The sequence below is a fragment of the Pan troglodytes genome, chromosome 6, assembly GCF_028858775.2.
Source record: "Pan troglodytes isolate AG18354 chromosome 6, NHGRI_mPanTro3-v2.0_pri, whole genome shotgun sequence".
Taxonomy (NCBI): domain Eukaryota; kingdom Metazoa; phylum Chordata; class Mammalia; order Primates; family Hominidae; genus Pan; species Pan troglodytes.
The window spans coordinates 140,970,387-140,990,962 of record NC_072404.2 but is presented as its reverse complement, the minus strand read 5'-3'; positions in this window follow the sequence as shown (position 1 = coordinate 140,990,962).

Genomic DNA, 20,576 nt, shown 5'->3' with positions numbered 1-20,576 from the left:
TTATGACTGTGAGGTATGAAGCCAACATAGTCGTTCTTTAAATAACAAGTAATCATATAATGCTTTACTCAAATAGTTCCATTATTTCCTTATTCAAGTAAAGTCCCCATTTTGTCATTTTATAAATTGGCATGCATACTAGAATCTTTTTTTTTTTGCTATTATGTTTATTTGATTGGCCTAACCATCATATACCAGTATCACATTATTTTAATTACTGAAATCTTACTATACCATAGGTCCCATCTTTATTACTTTTCTGTTACTGACTTTTCCTTGAAAGTTTGCTTTATTAAATAATATTTTCACAATAAACTAAATAATCTACTTAGAGGTTTAAAATCAATAATGGCATTTCTAATAAGAATATGTTACTTTTCTCAATTATTTTGAGGAACAGTTTCATTTTTCTGATACTGAGTCTTCCTATCCAAAAATATGGAACGATTTCCTTTCTCTCCTCCTCATGTCTTCACTTTTCTCTGTATAGATCTTTCATATTTCATACTACTATTACTATTTGTATTTTATCCTTTCTTCATATGATAAACGAAGTCATATTTTGTAAATTTTAACTGATTACACACACACATATTCATTTTTGTATATTAATGCTGTAACTAGTTATATAAATGTCTTTTTTTTAGAGTTCTATAAGGTTTCTGATTTTGGAGTTGATTATTTTAGGTTTCCAAGTATAAATATCACTTCTGTAAATATTGCTGATTTCATTTTCTTCTTTCCATTTTATTAAAATTTAATTTATACCTCTTTTTTAATTTCATTGTCTAGAATTTTTTTAAGTATATCATAGTGGTGATTGTCCACATTTGATTCATCCTCAGCTCCTATAGGAACATTTCTAGTTTTTTCACATTCAACACAATGCAAGCTTTTAGGTTCATATTAAGATAGTGTCCATTTAATCTTGTTTTAATAAAAATGTTTCATAAACATAAGAATTAAGTATAATAGTATATTTTTAATATCTAAAAGGTGATTATACCTTTTATTCTTCTTCTGAAAGAAGACCCCCATTTATGATATCATAACATTATTTTACTGTAGTACAAAATTTTGTCTTAATTTTATTCTAAGATTTTAAGTTGAACAAAGTGGGATTGATTCTTTCCTTAAATGGCAGCCTTTGTAAATTTTGTTATCACTTATTTGTTTCCTTATTAAGAAAATAAACATTTTTATATGCTGTGGAAAAATTTAAATAGTATTGAAATTATCTGATATTTGAAAATTTGGTAAGATTTTCCACTGAATCCATGTGAACATGGTCATTTTTTTAAAAGCTGGAGCTTGTTCATTGAAAACTTATTTGATTTTCTGGTTAGTTGATCTGTTCAAATTTTTCTGTCTCCTCTGGAATTACTTTGGGTAAATTGCATACTCTTAAAATATTATTTTCATTCATATTTTTAGTTTATACAAAGCATAGAATGTTAGACTCATAACCTTTACTTTTTTATCAGTCCTTTCTTCCCTTTAACATTCATTCATTTTGTGCATTTTCCTGTAAGTGTAATTTTAAATTTTATTTTATAATATTATTTTTCAAAGAAGCAGTTTTTGGACAACTTGCGAATTGAACTGCTTAAATTAATTGACCTCAATGATTTTATCTTCATTAACTTTTTCTGCTTCAACTTTATAGATTTGTTCCCTAAATATTTTAAATATAATCCTTATTAACTTAATGTATTAATTTGTATTCTTTTATCTATAGTTACATACCTATATGTATTTACACATACATACATATACATATATAAAATATGTCTCATGTATATCACTGCTTTAATTAGATTGCGTATGTTTTGTTATATGTTCGCATTATCACTTTGTAGATATTCTGAAATTAATTTTTAGATTTAATTTTTGCCTCAAAAGGCTTTGAGAGAGATAATTTCTCTTCCCTTACATTTCCAGATGAGAGGAACTGTTGCATTTTCTGGTTTTAAAATCAAGTTATACTTTTAATTCTTTGACATTTTCACTGGCATTTAATAGTTGATTTTGGTCAATATTCCATGGGTTCCTGAAAAGAAATTGTAAGTGTTGTACATGTTATCTGCTTTATTAACTATGTGTTTGCAATTTAAAATCTTATTCCTTATTCTTTCATGAAATGGGAGAGCTAAATTATCCAATAAAATATATTTCTATATTTCCTAATTTTCTGTGATTTTTAATTATGAAATTAATATTGTTACCTGTTATATCTTTAATATGAATTATATCCAATACTGGCACTTATTTCACACTTAATCATGTTTCCCAAACTTGTCACTTTTCTAGAAGATCATACCTCATTCCTTTATTTTTCATATTTCTATGTTATTTTGTTTTACCTGTATCTCTCTGAGTTTGTTTTAATTTATAATCCAACCTAAAAATAAGCATTTTTTGCTCAATGGGTGAGTTTATCTAATGTACGTAAATTAAGGTAACTGATGTACTTGATATTAGCTTTGTTCCACTATGTTAAGATTTTAAATAACACTCATTATATCCATATTTCTGTCAATATTGGTTTTCTTGTCATTTTTTACTCAATACAATTCCCTAAAACTCTAATTCTTCTAACAATTTCTATTTTTTTGCATATGATCAATGATGAAATTAATGTGGCTCTTCTTCCCCTCTCCGCCATGACTTTAATTGTAACTTATTACACTTATAAAATTTTTTAATTTTCTTATTAAATTTATTTGTGTTTACTTTGGTGCTATTCAATATCTTAATTTTGTGACTTAATTTGCCTCCAAATATTATATAATTTAAAATCCATTAAGTAAATATGCATAATTCCCTTACCTTTAGTACTTCCTCTTTTCTGCTGCTCTATCCGTAGACATATAATATATTGTCAGTGCTCATATTATAAATGAAACGGGAGAAGTTTTCCCTTATACTCCTTGCTGGGTGTGTGACAGCGGTGTGGCTTGCTTCTTCGGCGCCCCACTGCTCAAACCCCTAGGACAAGCCTGCCGATGAGCAGATGGTGGAGAGCGTGGGCTCCGACCCCACGGCAGCAACTAGGATTGGTTGTTTACGGTTCCTGGAGCCCCAGTGGGCATGTGTTACAGTTTGCTCTTTCAGCTTAGCCGTCCGCAGGCAGCTTGTTAGTCAGTTCAATCACAGCCTCTGCTAAATTGCAAGGACAGAGGGCTTCTGTATCCCTGGATTCTTGCCCTACTGTACCAGCAAAATCGTATCACATGTGGTCTTGGAGAGTGAGTGCAAGGTTTTGTTGAGTAGTGGAAGCAGTTCTCAGCAGATTGATGGGGAGACAGAAGAGGTTTAAGTGGGAAGGTAGTCTTCCCCTGGGGTTGGCTGCTCAGTGGCCGGGCTCTCCTCAGACCACCCTTGGCCGAATTCCCCTTGGCGTCCCTGTCGTTCTGCCATCAGTGGCCTGCCAGCATCTGCTGGTGTGTTCTTCTACTGCTGTGTTCCTCTCGATGTCCAGCCACCTGTGTGTGTGCCTGCTAGGGTCTCCGGGTTTTTTATAGGCACAGGATCAGGGGGTGTGGCAGGCCAGAGTGGTCTTGGAAAATGCAACATTTGGGCGCGAAAACAGGAGTGCCTATTCTTACTTAGGTCCCTGGGCACCCGCCTGAGGGTGCATCCTCACCAGGGACCCCACCCTTCTCAACCCAGCACTTCCCTGCCCCCTCCGGTATCATAAACATTCATTCTTTCACAGGAATTTTCTTGTTTCATTTGGTCTTTTCCAGATGAAAAAACAAAACTGTATTTGATGCTCTTTTCCAGTCTTTTTGTTATTTTTCCCTCCGTATTTCTTCTGTTTGCTCGTTTGTCCTCTAGGGACAGATCTTACCAGAAGACCTCAGGGAAACAATGTTTTCTAAGATTTGCGTGTTCAGAATTGTTTGCCTACTACTTTGACACTTCAATGCATACTTTAGCTGAGTGTAAAATTCTTGAAACATACATTAGTTTCTTGTAAACGTCACAGATAATTTATTGACTTTTTTTCTTGGAGAAGTCTGACGTCAGCCCAATTTTTCCACACTTAAACCTTCATGTAATATTTGACTTTTTTTTTTAAGTAATTCCCCAAAGTACCTTTTGTTATTTATTATCTGCAATAATTTTAAGTGGGTCTGTATCTCTACTTTTGATATTCTTGGCCAAATTTGCCTAAGAAATAGGTGTAGCATCATTATGAAAATTCAAAGTCTTTGCTTAAGTCAGGAAAAATCTGTTCAATTATAATTTTAAATATGTCTACTTCCCGTGGTATTGTTACTGATTTTCTTAACCAACGACATTGGTGACTCATATGGTTGATTTTTTTTTCTCGTCAACATTTTAAAATTTCTTTTCTTAAAAATATGTGTGACTATTTTCTTTTGCCTGCCTCTCTCATTTCTCTAGTTCGTTTGCTGTGTTTTTAGCTATGTCTGACTTCCTATTTTATTTTTTATTCTCTGGTGATTTTGATTTAAAAAAAAAAATTCTTGAGTTCTGCCCACCACCTTCTTCTATTGCTGTGTTTTCAATGGTCTTACTCTATAAAAGCAATTTTTTCATTCATCCTCAGGTAAAAATTTGGCAATGAATATTTTCCATCTGCTGTTTGACATTTCTGTTCCTACTTTAAAAAAAAAAAAAATCTTATAACCTACAGCTTATAATCTTAGAGTTGCTAAAAATCTTTGAGGCGGCCGGGCGCGGTGGCTCACGCCTGTAATCCCAGCACTTTGGGAGGCCGAGGTGGGCAGATCACGAGGTCAGGAGATTGAGAACATCCTGGCCAACATGGTGAAAACCTGTCTCTAATAAAAACACAAAAATTAGCTAGGTGTGGTGGCAGCCGCCTGTAGTCCCAGCTACTTGGGAGACTGAGGCAGGAGAATCGCTTGAACCCGGGAGGCAGAGGAGGAGAATCGTTTGAACCCAGGAGGCAGAGGTTGCAGTGAGCCGAGATCGCGTCACTTGTACTACAGCCTGGCGACAAAGTGAGACTCCGTATAAACTAAAAAAAAAAAAAAAAAAAAAAAAAAAAAGAAAAGAAAGAAGGAAGAAAAAAAATTCAAGGTTCAAAAGAGCGTTTCATTGTGCTGACTTCTGTGTGTTTTGGATTTACTTCTGTCCACCCAAGGAGAAGAGACCACTGTGGGCTTTTTAAAAACGAAGTCTCGGGCCGGGCGCAGTGGCTCACGCTTGTAATCCCAGCACTTTGGGAGGCCAAGGCGGGCGGATCACGAGGTCAGGAGATCAAGACCTTCCTGGCTAATACGGTGAATCCCCGTCTCTACTAAAAGTACAAAAATTAGCCGGGCGCGATGGCAGGCGCCTGTAATCCCAGCTACTGGGGAGGCCGAGGCAGGAGAGTGGGGTGAACCCGGGAAGCGGAGCTTGCAGTGAGCTGAGATCGCGCCACTGCACTCCAGCCTGGCGACAGAGTGAGACTCTGTCTCAGAAGAAAGAAAAAAAAATGAAGTCTCTTTGGTCCTCTCCCACTGCTTCCTGAAATGATAGCTTTCTGTGAGATTCTTTGTTTAGCTTCGTCTTCTCTGTTTCAGGAATTAAATTGTGCAAGGGAGTTCCTCCTACCAAAACAAGTTCTCCCTTTGCACTGTTGAAAAGAAGGCATTGAGGTTTTATCCAATAATGATGCCTCTCACTTCCAAGAATGTTTATTTGGGTTTTTTTCTCAGACATGTAATATGAGTGTCCACTTTCTGTTTCTATCTTTCCCCTACTAGTTTCTAAATAAATACAGTGTCGTCGGCTAAACGGCATCCCTCTCAAAAATCATATATTGATGAATTATATTCAGGTTTTCTTTTGACAATATCTAGTTACTCTAATCTATAAAATCACCTCAGAATGTGACTGTGTTTGCAGATAAGTTATTTACAGACATAATTAAGTGAAAATGAAAGTGTTAAGTTCGGCTTTAAGCTAATACAACTGGTGTCTTTCTAAGAAGAGGAAATTTGGACACAAAAGACACGTCTTGGAGGTGTGAACAAGAAGGAAATATCATGTGAGGATACAGCAAGAAGGAGACCATCTGTAAGCCACAAAGAAAGGAGTCAAAGGAAACTAGCCCTGCTGACACCTTGACCTTAAACTTCTATACTTCTGAACTTAAAAATAAATAAAGTTCTGTTGCTTAAGTCAAATAGATTGTGGTATTTTGTGATGACAGCCCTAATAAACCAATAAATATAGTTATATTTTTGTTAGCATTTTAAAACTAATTAATAAAATTATAATGTCTGAAAATCAAGGTTTATTCAAAATATTGACTAAATTAGCCATTAATGGAGTAATCTCCTTTGGTTTAAATCCATAAAAAATAAAAATGTTAATTATTTTTTAAAGTGGGTACATGTATGATTTAAAAAGTAGTTAATATTTAATGATTATTGATAGTTACATTTTTGAAATAACCAAGCTACTAGATATGATTAACTGTATACTATTTCTGATTTATAAAATTGCATTTTCAAATTTGTCTCTTTTAAAGGATTCCATTTACTTATTTGTAAAGCAAGCGTGAGAGTGACTCATGAGGGGTTTGCTAAGATGCTTCCACGTAGAAAATTTAATTATTTTTCACTGTCCCTAGAACAATGCTACAGAACCAAGAACAATGCTACAGAACCAAGATCAGTGCTGTCAATTTGTTAAACCTGAACCCTGAGCCTCCTGCCAATGTCAGGAAGCATAAAGCATAACGAGACACTGAAGGAACATTCTGGATCAGCCTTCTAGAAAAATTCAATTTGGGTCCTCGCCATCTGACTATTGACTTTGCTGAGAGAAAGACATGTGTATCACCTCTCCTATTCTTCCTACTCAAAACTAACTGCATTTGTGTACCATCAGCAGCACTAGGATAGAATACACCGGTGAGCTTCGCCGTTTATCAACAACTGTGCCCACGAATAGGTATCACTCAAGTCAATAAACATTCTTATAAAGAATCTCTGTGATTGTAGAGATAAACCAAACAGCTAAAAGAAGCATAAAAAATGTAAAAGGATGGTGGCAGGCACAAGCAAATTACCATGTTTATTCAGCTGTCACAGAAACAGAGCTTAGACTTGGCAGGGTTTTTCTGTAGAAAACCTCATGAATTCTTCCCTTGAGCTATTTCCTAAATGAGGAAGAGAAGAGCAGGGGTTCTGAAAACTGTGGTCAACCTTCAAAACCTCGCATTTCATTTTTTAATATAAATTATATGCCTTCTCCACTTCATGATGAACATCTAGTTACTGAGTATAAATATAGAAAAAATATCATTTTCTAGTGTTGATAGTATGGATTAATTGTTTGAAAAATTATCACTGTAAGGAATTACACTGCCAACAAAAATTCATGGCACACATAATAATACTACTCAGTAATACCAGAAATATCTGTTATAATCTCATACTTTTGTGAAAAACATAACTAATGTGTCAATTGCCAGGCTCATTGATTTTTCTGCATCAACAATCAGATCATCTCTCATTTATTTAAAAATTCTGTTTGATTTAATAGTTCTCTTTCTTAATAGTGTACTACCTGCTGTCTTCTCAGGAGAGCCAAGAATGGAGGAAAAAAGTAAGTAAGATTTATGTTTTTGTATTTATTCATCTTCCTAAATTGCTCAACAGAAGCTTACATAAAGAAATAAAGGTGTCCTTAATATCAGTCTTCTTTACTTGCCTACCCATATCTATAACACACACATACACACACAAACACATGCACCCCCCACGAGTATATACACTAACAGGCATACATTTTACTCAGTTCTCTTCATAACCTTAGTTGAGTAAATATGCAACTGATACGGAATTGACCTAATCTGCCTCATTCAAATTAGAAAATACATTTCAAAACCCCGTATGATAAAATCTCTTTTAAAATGCCATAGACATGCCAAAACAGAGGAAAGAGAAAAAATAACAAAATAGGAGTATGTTGATCAATTAACCAATGTTATAAATCATGGTATCTATAGTCAATGACTGAATAACTAGATATTGTCAAAAGATACTCATTCTGGCAAAGACATGGCAATAGTGTTATTTACTTTTTGAAAGACATTCAGATGAAATGCTCTGAGTACTTTTAATGGTACTATTCCATTTCAAGTTTTATATAGACTTTCTAGATTTTATGTAGCAAATCATGGTGTAAGTTTTTATATTTTTACTTCTTTTTTGTTGAGGTATATTTAATATGCAATAAAATTCACAGGTTATATGCATTACATTCTAGGAGTTTTGACAACTTTACATACACATTAATCTAAAGAACTGTCAAGAAAAAGGATATTTCAATTACTCCAAATTGACTCCATGATTCCTTTTGTATTTAATCCCTTTTCCACCCCATTCAAGAACAAACATTTTCTAATTATTTTCATGATAGATTTTTATTTGTTTTTGGATACTATGTAAATGGAAGAAAAATGTACTATTTTATGCCTGCAGATGCCTGGATATTTTTTAAGATATATTCGTATTGTTGCATACATCAATAATACATTCTAGTTGTACTACTAAATAGTATTTTTATATGTAACTACACTACAAGTTGTTTTCCTATTTCTGTGATGATGAGTATTTCATTTGTTCAACTCTTTGATTATTATAAATAAGACTGCCAGGAATATTTGATATGGCTTGGATCTGTGTCCCCACCCAAATCTCATGTTGAATCATAATTCCCCAGTATTGGAGGTAGGGCCTGGTGGGAGGTGATGGGATCATGGGGGACAAGTTCTCATGAATGGTTTAGGGCCATCCTCTCAGTACTAGTGAGTGAGAGAGATATCACAAGATGTGGTTGTTTGAAAACTTTGTAGCACCTCTCCCATCTCTCTCTCTCTGTCCTGCTCTGGCCATGGAAGATGTGCCTGCTTCCCCTTCACCTCCCACCAAGATTGAAAGCTCCCTGAGGCCTCCCCAGAAGCCAAGTAGAATCTGCTATGCCTGAAGAACTGTAAGCCAATCAGACCCTCTTTGTTTATAAATTACCCAGTCTCAGGTATTTCTTTTCTTTTCTTTCTTTCTTTCTTTTTTTTTTTTTTTTTTTTGAGATGGGGTCTCGCTCTGTTGCCCAGGCTGGAGTGCAGTGGCACAATCTCGGCTCACCGCAACCTCTGCCTCCTGGGTTCAAGTGATTCTCCTGCCTCAGCCTCCCGAATAGCTGGGACTACAGGTGTGCACCACCACATCCAGCTAATTTTTGTATTTGTAGTAGAGACGGGGTTTCACCATGTTGGCCAGGCTGGTCTCAAACTCCTGACAGGTGATCCACCTGCCTCGGCATCCCAAAGTGCTGGGATTACAGGAGTGAGCCACTGCGCCTGGCCAGGTATTTCTTTATAGCAATGCAAGAATGGACTAATAAAGAAAACTGCTAGTGAGGAGTGGGACATTGCTATAAAGATACCTGAAAATGTGGAAGGAATTTCAGAACTGGGTAATGGGCAAAGGTTGTGTTACAGGAATACAGTCCTGATCCAGACCCCAAGAGAGGGTTCTTTGATCTCATGCAAGAAAGAATTCAAGGTGAGTCCACAGTACAAAGCGAAAGCAAGTTTATTTAAAAAGCAAAGTTGTAAAAGAGCAGCTACTCCATAGACAGAATAGGGCATTCCTGAAAGTAAGAGGAAGGACACGTCCACCCTAGGTATAAAACTTGTTTATATATAGAATAAAAACAGATCATAGGGAGATGTGCTTTGATACAAGGGTTTGTGATAAAGGATTAATTTTCTTAATAATTGTATTTTGCAAGAATCAATACTATCATCTTTAAAGCAAAGTTAGAAATGCTTCTGTTCTCAAGATATCCCAGGACACTACCAAGTCTGGGTCTTTTAGTAAACATTATCAATCTGTTCCCTTAACAGTAAATATCTAGAGGCTAGGAATACCTAATTTTTTGAGAATGCAGCCCAGCAAGTCTCAGCCTCATTTTTCTTGCCCTCACTCAAGACGGAGTCACTCTGGTTAGAATGCCTCTGACAATAGAAACAGTGTAGAGTGCTCAGAAGAAGACAGGAAGATAAGGGAAAGTTTGTAAATTTCTATAGACTGCTTGAATTGTGACTGAAATACTAATAGTGATCTGGATAATAAATAATAAAACCCAGACTAATGAGGTCTCAGATGAAGATGAGGAGCTTACTGGGAAATGGAGGAAAGGTCAATTTGTGATATGTTAGCAAAGAAACTGGTGGCATTGTGCTCCTGCTCTAGGGAATCTGTGGAACTTTGAACTTAAGAGTGATAATTTAGGGTAGCTGGCAGAAGAAATTTCAAAGCAGCAAAGTGTTTAAGATGTGTTGTGGCTGCTTCTAACAACCTATGATCATATGTTTGAGCAAATAAATAATATAAAACTGGAATTTAGATTTACAAGGGAAGCAGAGAATAAGTTTTAGTGCAGCCCAGCCATGTGGTAAGAAAAGAAAAACCCATTTTCTGGGGAAGAATTCAAGCAGGCTACAGAAATTGATATAAGTAACAAAGAGCTAAATGTTCATAGCCAAGACAATGAGGAGGACTTGAAGGCATTTCAGAGACCTCTGCAGCAGCTCCTCACATGACAGGCCCAAAGGCCTAGGAGAGAAGCCCCTCTGCATCCCAGGGGCACTGCTCTCAGCATTCTGGCTGCTCTGGCTCCAGCCTCAGCTCAAATAGCCCCAGATATAGCTCAGGCCACTGCATCAGAGGGTGCAGGCCATAAGTCTTGATGGCTTTCACATGGTGTTAAGCCTGCAGGTACACATAATGCACGAGTTGAGGCTTGGAAGCCTTTGCCTAGATTTCAGGGGATATATGGAAAAGCCTGGATGTCCAGCCAGAAACCAACTACAGGGGTGAAGCCCTCATGGAGAACCACTGCCAGGACAGTGTGGAGGGGAAATGTAGGGTTGGAGCCCACACACAGAGGCCCAACTGTGGCACTGTCTAGTGGAGCTGTGAGAAGAGGGCTAACATCCTCCAGACCCCAGAATTGTACATCCACTGACAACCTGCACCATGCATCTGGAAAAGCCACAGGCACTCAACGCCAGCCCATGAGAGGAGCTATGGAGGCTGAACCCTGCAGTCACAGAGGTGGAGCTGTCCAAGGTTTTGGAAGCACACCCCTTATGCCAGCATGCCCTGGATGTGGGACATGAAGTCAAAGGAGATCATTTGGGAGCTTTAAGATTCAATGAATGCCCTGCTAGGTTTCAGACTTGCATGGGTCCTGTAGTGCTTTTCTTTTGGCCAATTTCTCCTGTATCTACCCAGTGTGTGTAGCTCCATTGTATTTTGGAAATAACTAAATTGTTTTTTATTTTAGGCTCACGGGCAGAGGGGACTAGCCTTGTCTCTGATGACACTTGGACTGTGGGCTTTTGAGTTAATGCTGGAATGAGTGAAGACTCAGGGGCACTGTTGAGAAGGCATGATTTAATTTTGCAAACTGAGAAGGACATGAGATTTGGGAAAGACCAGGGGCAGATTTATATGGTTTGGATCTCTATCCCCAATCAAATCTCATATCAAATTGTAATTCCCAGTGTTGGAGGTGGGGCCTGGTGGGAGGTGATTGGATCATGGAAGTGGGATTCTCATGAATGGGTTAGCACCATCACCTCAGTGATATTCTTGTGATAGGGAGTGAGTGAGTTATCACAAGATCTGATTTTGTTAAAAGTGTATAGCGCCTCCCACCTCTCTCTTGGTCCTGCTCTGGCCATGTAAAATGTACCCGCTTCCCTTTTACCTCCTGCCAAGATTTTAAGTTTCCTGAAGCCTCTCCAGAAGCTGAGAAGAAGTTTTTATGCTTCCTGTACAGCCTGTGGAATTGTGAGCCAGTTAAACCTCTTTTCTCTATAAATTACCCAGTCTCGGGCATTTTCTTATAGCAATGTGAGAACAAACTAATACATCATTCTTAACATATATGTACATTTCTCACACAAAAATACCTTGGAAAAGAATTGTTAAATCATAGGGTAGAAATATGTTTCACTTTATTAGAAACCACCAAACAACCCCTTCAAAGTAACTGGACTGTTATGTACTTCTGTTACCATGTTTGAAAGTAATAATTTTTCCAAATCTGTTGACCTACATTTGTTATTATCAGTCTTTATAATGTTAGCCACTTAATCAGTGTGTTGTGATACTACTGACTTTTTTCTTTGCTTATTTGCCCTTCATATATCTTCTTTTGTAAAGTGTGTGTTCAAGTCTTTTAACACTTTTATTGGGTTGTTGTAGGAGTTATTTATACAATCCATAAAATTTTTCTCATGTATGTGTTACAGCTAGTCTTTCATTCTGTGGCTTATCAATTTATTTTCTTAAAAATGTCTTTTGAAGAATGGATTGTCTTAAGTTTGATGAGGACTAGTTTATCAATTTATATGGTTAGTGCTTTTTTTGTCCGATTAAAAAAAAACTTTGTCTATGTCAATTTAAAGTAACTTTGTTTTTTTCTAGAATCTTTACAGTTGTAGATTTTATATTTAATTCTATAACCCACTCCCTTTTTCAGTTCAGGCTGCTATAACAGAATACTATATACTACATGGCTTAAACAATAATTTCTTTCTCACAGTTCTAGAAGCTGAAAAGTTCAAGACTAAACTGTGCACAGATCTCATGGCTGGTGAGTGCCCACTTCCTAATTTGAACATGGCTGTCTTTGAATTATATCCTCACATGGAGAAGGGGAAGAGAGAGAGAGGGAAAGGGCAAAAGAGAGCAAAAGCAAGAAAAGAAGAGCTAGCTTTTTTTGTTTGTTTGTTTAATAAGGGCACTAATCCCACTCTTGAGTGTTATATCCTCATTACATGATTACATCCCAAAGCCCTCACCTTCTAATAACATCACATTGGAGATTTCAACATATGAAATTTAAGGGTCTCAGGATTGGAATTTCCATAGTGCTTAGAAATGGAAGGGAACAACTCAAGAAAGGATAAAGTCACAGATGTGGAGTATATATCATTCAATACACACACACACACACACACACACACACACACACACACAAACTTCAGACTAGAGGTAAAACAGGAAAATATAACCAATAAAAGAAAATAAACACAGCTAATAGAAAAGAAACTCAAATTATCTATTATCTTTGATGTTGAATTAGGGAAGGACCTTAAATAAGTTATTATAAAGGCATTCAAGATCTCAAAATCAATTTTTCCTAAAGAATAAGCAGATTGTGATTTTCAGAAGGCAAACTGAATCTATATAAAACAATCCAACAGAAATTCTAGGACAAAAAATGACAACATTTAACATAAAACACATATATTTAAAACACAGATTACAAACCAAAGAAGTAAATGTCAGTAAAATGTGGAGGTACCCGAATAGAAATCAGCTAATCTGAAGAATAAAATTTTTAAAAGGTGAACTGTGGGATGTATCAAAAGGTATATCACATATGTAATTCCACTTCAAGAATAAGAAAAGAAGGAAAGAATGGAGAACATTGTTGAAGAAATAATGGCTATAAATATCCCAAATTTGATAAAAACTCTAAACATACAGATACTAAAAGCATAATAAAAATCAAGAAGGATATAGTCAAAGAAACCAACAGCTGAACACATTGTAATTAAACTGCTGCAACACAAATATTAACAGAAATGTCAGAAACAAACAGCCAGAGAAAAATCACATATAACATACAATGGAACAAACATGAATATCTGACTTTCACACAAAAGCAGTGCTGATCAGAAGTCAGTGAAATTATATCTGAAAAGTCCTGTAGTATGATAAAACGAATTCTATATCTTTTAATTGTACTATATATGATACAAATATGTAGTATAATATACTACATATTTTTGTAGTGGAGCAGGGGGAAGTCCTTCAAAATTGAATACAAGAGAAAACATGATTCTAAACAATCAAAAACAAATAGGATACTTGGCCAGCAGACCTTTAATACAAAAAATGCTAAAGGAAGTTTGTCAACCTCAAAGAAAATGACACAAGATAAAAACGTTTATCTATAGGAAAGAATTAAATCACAGAATATTATAAGTTACTAGATATTATGGGCTTTTTAACATGTGTAGTTATAATCTATATAAGAAAACACAAATAATGCTAAATAAAACTATATAGTTTCATGCTATAAAATTCATATGAAATGGTAAATATTTACTCTAAGTAGACAGTTATAACTTAAGGATGCATATTTTCATCCTACAGCAGTCACTAAAAATGGTGAAGTATAACAATAAAGGCAATGGAGAAATATAATTGTTATGTAAACCAAAAATCCCTAAAATGTCCTCCGTAAAGGATGCAGGAACTATGAGACAAAGAAAACTACAAAAACATCAACAAAAGAGATTAGAGAAATAAAAAATAAATTTTATAATGGCAGACATAAGTGTAATCATATTAACAATTAACTAAATATAAAAAGTGTAAATTGTCTAATTTAAAAGCAGACATTTTAATAATGGATGAAAACCAATTACTCACACCACAAATTATGTAATAATTACATGTTTAAATGTAAAGGCACATACATTGAGAGTCAAAGTGTGAATAAAAAGTAACAGGAAGTTGGTATGGCCATAAATATCAGATAAAAGCCTTGAGAGATAAAGAGGGACATGTTATAGTGATAAAATTGTCTATTAATCAGGAAGACATAGCATTCAGAATTTCTCTATGCATCAAATACCACAACTGCAAAACATATGACACAACAATTAACAGAATTAAAGAGATAATTAGAAAAGCCCACAACCATTATTGGAATTTTAAGCACATCTTCCAGTAATTAAAAAAAATGGAAAAAAAAATTGATTAAGTTTCAATGTAATTGTATCCTGATTATACAGTTTCTGAGGCCATAAGATAATTTGCGACATTACTTTCAAAAAATCAAAATTATATACTTTGTCTTCTTATCACAACATAATTTTAAATTTTAAATCACTTCATATTTGAACCTAAAGTCAAACTTTGGTGCTCTGAAAAGATTAATACACTTGATAAAATCTTAGTGAATGCACACGTATGTTTATTGCGGCATTATTCACAATAGCAAAGACTTGGAACCAACCCAAATGTCCAACAATGATAGACTGGATTAAGAAAATGTGGCACATATACACCATGGAATACTATGCAGCCATAAAAAATGATGAGTTCATATCCTTTGTAGGGACATGGATGAAATTGGAAACCATCATTCTCAGTAAACTATCGCAAGAACAAAAAACCAAACACCGCATATTCTCACTCATAGGTGGGAATTGAACAATGAGATCACATGGACACAGGAAGGGGAATATCATACTCTGGGGACTGTGGTGGGGAGGGGGGAGGGGGGAGGGATAGCATTGGGAGATATACCTAATGCTAGATGACGAGTTAGTGGGTGCAGCGCACCAGCATGGCACATGTATACATATGTAACTAACCTGCACAATGTGCACATGTACCCTAAAACTTAAAGTATAATAAAAAAAAAAAAGAAAAAAAAATTAAAAAAAAAAGAAAAAAAAAATCTTAGTGAAAAAAAATTAAAAAGAAAGAGAGAAAATATAAATTAGCAATGTCAGGAATAAAAAAGGGCATATCATTCTAGATTCTACAATTAACAGATAACAATGAAATACTATGAAAGCTTTATGCCAAGGATTTGACAACTACGAAAAAATGAAAACATTGTTTAAAAAACAGAATTTGTTAAACTGCATACAGATAAAATAGAAAATTTGCATAGCTGTATATGTGTTCACTCAATCTAATGCACTATCAAATTATTTCCGTAAAGAAAACTTTAAGTTTCTTTAGTGAATTTTGTCAAATATTTAATGATGAAACAACTGCAGTTCTACATAAACTCCCATATACAGAGTAAAAGCGAACAATCACTGTCTTCTGTGATGAGAATGATTTAACCCTGATCCAAATATGGCAAGGGAACTTCAAGAAAAATGTACAATCCTACATCCCTCATGAAATCACATATTTATGCTGTTACAAAAATATGTCTGAATACTAAGTCACATTGATGCAAGATTTGAAAATTGGTCAGTATAATTTAACAGAATACCAAGATAAAAGACATATACATATTTTAGTAAATTCAGAAAGAACATATAACAAAATTAAACAGATATTCGTGTTTAAAAAAACATGTTATCCAATTAGCATTGGAAGGAAAATCCCTCAAACTGAAAATGAGCATCCATGAATCTACAACCAACATCATATGCTTCCCCTAAGATCAGGAAAAAACAGAAAGATATATCCTCTCACGAGTTCTTTATAACATTTGACTGATGGCCTCACTAGTGGAATAAAGCCAAGAAAATAAAAATTATTGTTGAAAAGTGGTCAAACTCCATCTATTCATAGATTCATAGATTACATGATTAAGTTAGAAAATCTAAAGAAACTTACAAGAACCTTCTAGAATTAATAAGTAAGATTAACACAATTGATTCGTTAGAAATTTTTTTAACTTTATTTATTTATTTATTTATTTATTTATTATTTTGAGACTGAGTGTTGCTCTGTCATCCAGGCTGGAGTGCAGTGGTGTGCGGTCTTGACTCACTGCAACCTCCGCCTCCAGGGTTCAAGTAATTCTCTGCCTTAGCAGAGTTTAGACCGCTGCAGTGAGCCATGATTGTGCCACTGTACTCCTGAGGCATAGAATAGCGTCTGGAGACAGGGAACTTAAGGCCAATTTGCGCTGACTTCCTAGAACTGAGTCAAAAGGAAAACCCCACCTCTTCACACCCAAGTAACAAAAGGATCAGGGGCTACTCCCTTTGCAACCCCACCCCACAACACCCTTTTCCACTGCCTCACAGATGAAAAATGAAAAGTACCTCCGTTTGGTCCCCTCCTGCAACCAGTCTTCATGTGCTTAGGGTGTAACTTTGTAACTTCACTTCAGCCTTTGATTGATCACCTCCTGCAACAAATAAGACTGGTTGTGGGCCACTCCTTCATTTATTTAGGGTGTAACCAAGTAACCAATGGGAAACCTCTGGAGGGTATTTAAACCCCAGAAAATTCTGTAACTGGCACTCTTGAGCCACCTGCTCGAGCCCGCTCTCACTCTGTGGTGGGTACTTACATTTCAATAAATCTATGCTTTTGCTGCTTCATTCTTTTGTTGCTTTGTTTGTGTGTTTTTTCCAATTCTTTGTTCAAAATGCCAAGAACTTGAATAACTTGTCAAGACCTTCCATTGGTAACACTCTAGCCTGGGCAACAGAGCAAGGCTCGGTCTCAAAAAAATAAACGATAGTTATAAAATCTGTTAAAATATGATAAACACTTGGGTAAAAATCTATTGAAGACAAGGCATTAACATACTCTGAAAACAAATCGCTATAAAATATTTTTAATTACAAGTAGGAAAATAGTAAATTAATTATAAAGAAAACTGGTGAACACCATTGTAACCAACCAAAGTTAATATAACTAAGTAATCAGATAAACCTACAATCATGTCCCTCCTGGTATGATGCACTGAGAAAAAAATAACATTACTTATGTGCTTTCCTCGCCCAAAATACATAGTTTTAATCATAAAAAAATTAGAAAAATCACAACTTAGTGGCATTTTGCAAAGCAATTTTTCTGTTCCCTTATGATCAAGAAAGAGTAAAAGAGACATTTCAGATTGAAATGAACTAAAGGATCATGATAAGTTGATGCAATACATAATCCTGAATTTAATTTGTGCCTGGAGGAAAATAGCTCTAAATTATATTCTTGAAACTATTGGTAAAAATCTGAATATGGAAAGTGAATTCTATAACATTACATCAATAGTATTTTTTTTTTTTTGCTTTTTTCTAAATGTACTATTGTTATATAATAGAATTTTTTTTTCTTCGACATTGAAGTGTTTAGGTATTAGGGGAGTCAAAGTATGATGTGTGAAACTTAATCTCAGTGGTTGGGGAAACAGAGTCTGTATGCCAATACCTGCTATACCATAGGAAACCACTCTATTCCCACCTAATTTTCCTTTATATATATATTGACCTAGAAAAAGCACTTCAATTTTTACAGAAATCATACTTTTCACATCATAATAAAAAGTGTGCAAAATTATGAAAAAAATAATGTTTGTTAAGAAGGTACTGTTCCTAAGCCATTGCTAAGTGGCATAGGAGCTTACTTAAATGAGATCATGTTATTTATCTTCAGTCCTTGCTTCTATCTAAATAGTTCATATAAAATGACTAGATAAGAATTTGGTAGTGGAAAATGTTACCAACCAGTTTAACTTTATATCTGTCAGTATATAATAAAAGAAAATGGGAGTTAAGACTTACAGAAGATTGTATATAAATACATGTAAGAATGGATGTATAGGTATGGTTATAAATGCAAAATTATTAGATATAAATGTGGATAAAATTGAGATCTGTTTAAATGCATATGTATAAGTTTTATCTTTCAAATTTCTTATACACTAAGACCATCAATAACTACACTGAATAACTGAAAACAACATTGTGAAAAGCAGAAACTATCAAATTATATCCTATTTCTTGTAAGTAAGTGATATTCTTTCCCTTCCACCAATCAGTGAAACACTGTTGCCAATAATTTTTTCCCACTTCTTTTTCCTGCTAGGAAAAAAATATGAAAATTGCAAGGGATGAGGAATGGTGTTCTGAATAGATATCGAATTTTGTTTTAATAAGTTAAATGATGTAGAGTTTAAATTGACACTCGTATTTAGTAGTAAATAAATTGTCAATTGAAAGTTCAAAATGTGGTGTACTGTATCACATTTATCAAAACCAATGACTAGGGTATTTTATTTGCTTTATTTTAAACCTACTCAACATCATGAAATAAGAAGCTATCAAAACTTACCTTTTTTATTCATTCTATGTTCCATCTTCTTTCCTTCTATTATTTTGTGTGTTGGGGGATGCATTTATATATACAAGCATATATATATATATATGCTTGTGTGTGTGTGTGTCATATATGTGTGTGTGTGTGCATTCTATTGGATTAAAAAAGAAACAAAAGAATACCTATAAAAGAAAATGAAATCATTCTGTTCTTTTGGTGTTAGGTTATTTATTTATCCATGCGTGAAGAGAAGTTGAACAGTGCTATCTGAAGAGAATATTATCCTGCAATTAAGCCAATCAGACTTAAAAAAATCAAGATACAAATAAATGGTAACTAAAATACAGCCATTCTAATATTTACTTTTTGTAATTAACTTTTAAATTCATGCTGGTGGAATTATCAGAACGGGTCACAGTCTTTTACCTAAAGTATTTAAGGCTTAGAAATTTCATTCAATATACAACAAATCAGATTCAGAATAGAGGGTAGAATGAAATTATTGTTCTCTTTTAAAAATAATGAAATCTGTTGCATTGTTAACTTTAAGCACTTCATTTTTACCTAAAAAAAGAAAAATTGTTCTGTACTGAAAGATACTGAAAGGGAGGATAAATCTTTAATCCAGTTAGAGTTCAAAAGAATAAACAGAAATATGTTATCAGCATTTATCAACCTCTCCTTGAAGCTGTTTTCTATAACCCATTGTTTAAGTGAAACTCAAAGATTACAAAAATAAAAAGTCATATTTTTGGTAACTAAACAAATATTGTCTATTCTCCCACATTTTAAATGTTTTACATGGTTTGAAATGTAAACTAAAGTTTAACTTGGACTTGGAAAAGTAAAATCCTTCTATTTCTTACATATTAAATTTATGTCATTACAGGTAATGAGATTTTGATATAAGTATTACCATTTAGATAAAATATGTCAGTTTGGGGAAGAAAATCAGATGGATACTTATTCTGGCTGGGATAAATTCAGAGATCTCTTGGCCCCTGTTTACCCATGTGGGCATGTCTTAATAAGTAAAGTGGATTCAATTTGCTGCACCTGCTGGTCCCATCTTTGCTTTCCCTTAAAGAGCCGTGACAGATAGACTATGTCCTGTGGGGATTGTTCGCACCTTCTAGTTGGTGATATCTGTCAATGTATCTTGCTCCTGTTCTCTGGCTTGACAGGAATTCTGCATCAGGGTTTAGAATGGTTGGGAACCTAGCCCATTTATGCCTGTCAGCTTCCTTGACAGCCAGACATTGGAGCTGCCCTCATCAGTGTCTTCTAGCTCAGCTTCTAGGCACACAAGGAGTTTTCTTTTCCAATGAACAAAGGGGATCCCATGACACAGAACTGTGACACTTTAACTCTTGCTACTCTTTTCTGGTCAGTTGCTTAAATGGACTGTCTCTCCCACTATCTCTGGCTTGGATCAATATGTGACCAGTATGCACATCTAAATTAACCCTCTTGATTCAAGAATACTCAGAATTCTACTACGCACTGTGGACATGAATACCTAGTATTAAACATTCATCCCAAATGTATCGCATTATTAAACCCCCACCTTAGTCGGCTCTGGATGCTATAACACAGTACCAGAAACTGAAAAGCTTAAAAAAAAAAAGACATTTATTTCTCATGGTGCTGCAGGCTGGGAAGATCAAAATCAAGGTGCTGGCCAGTGTG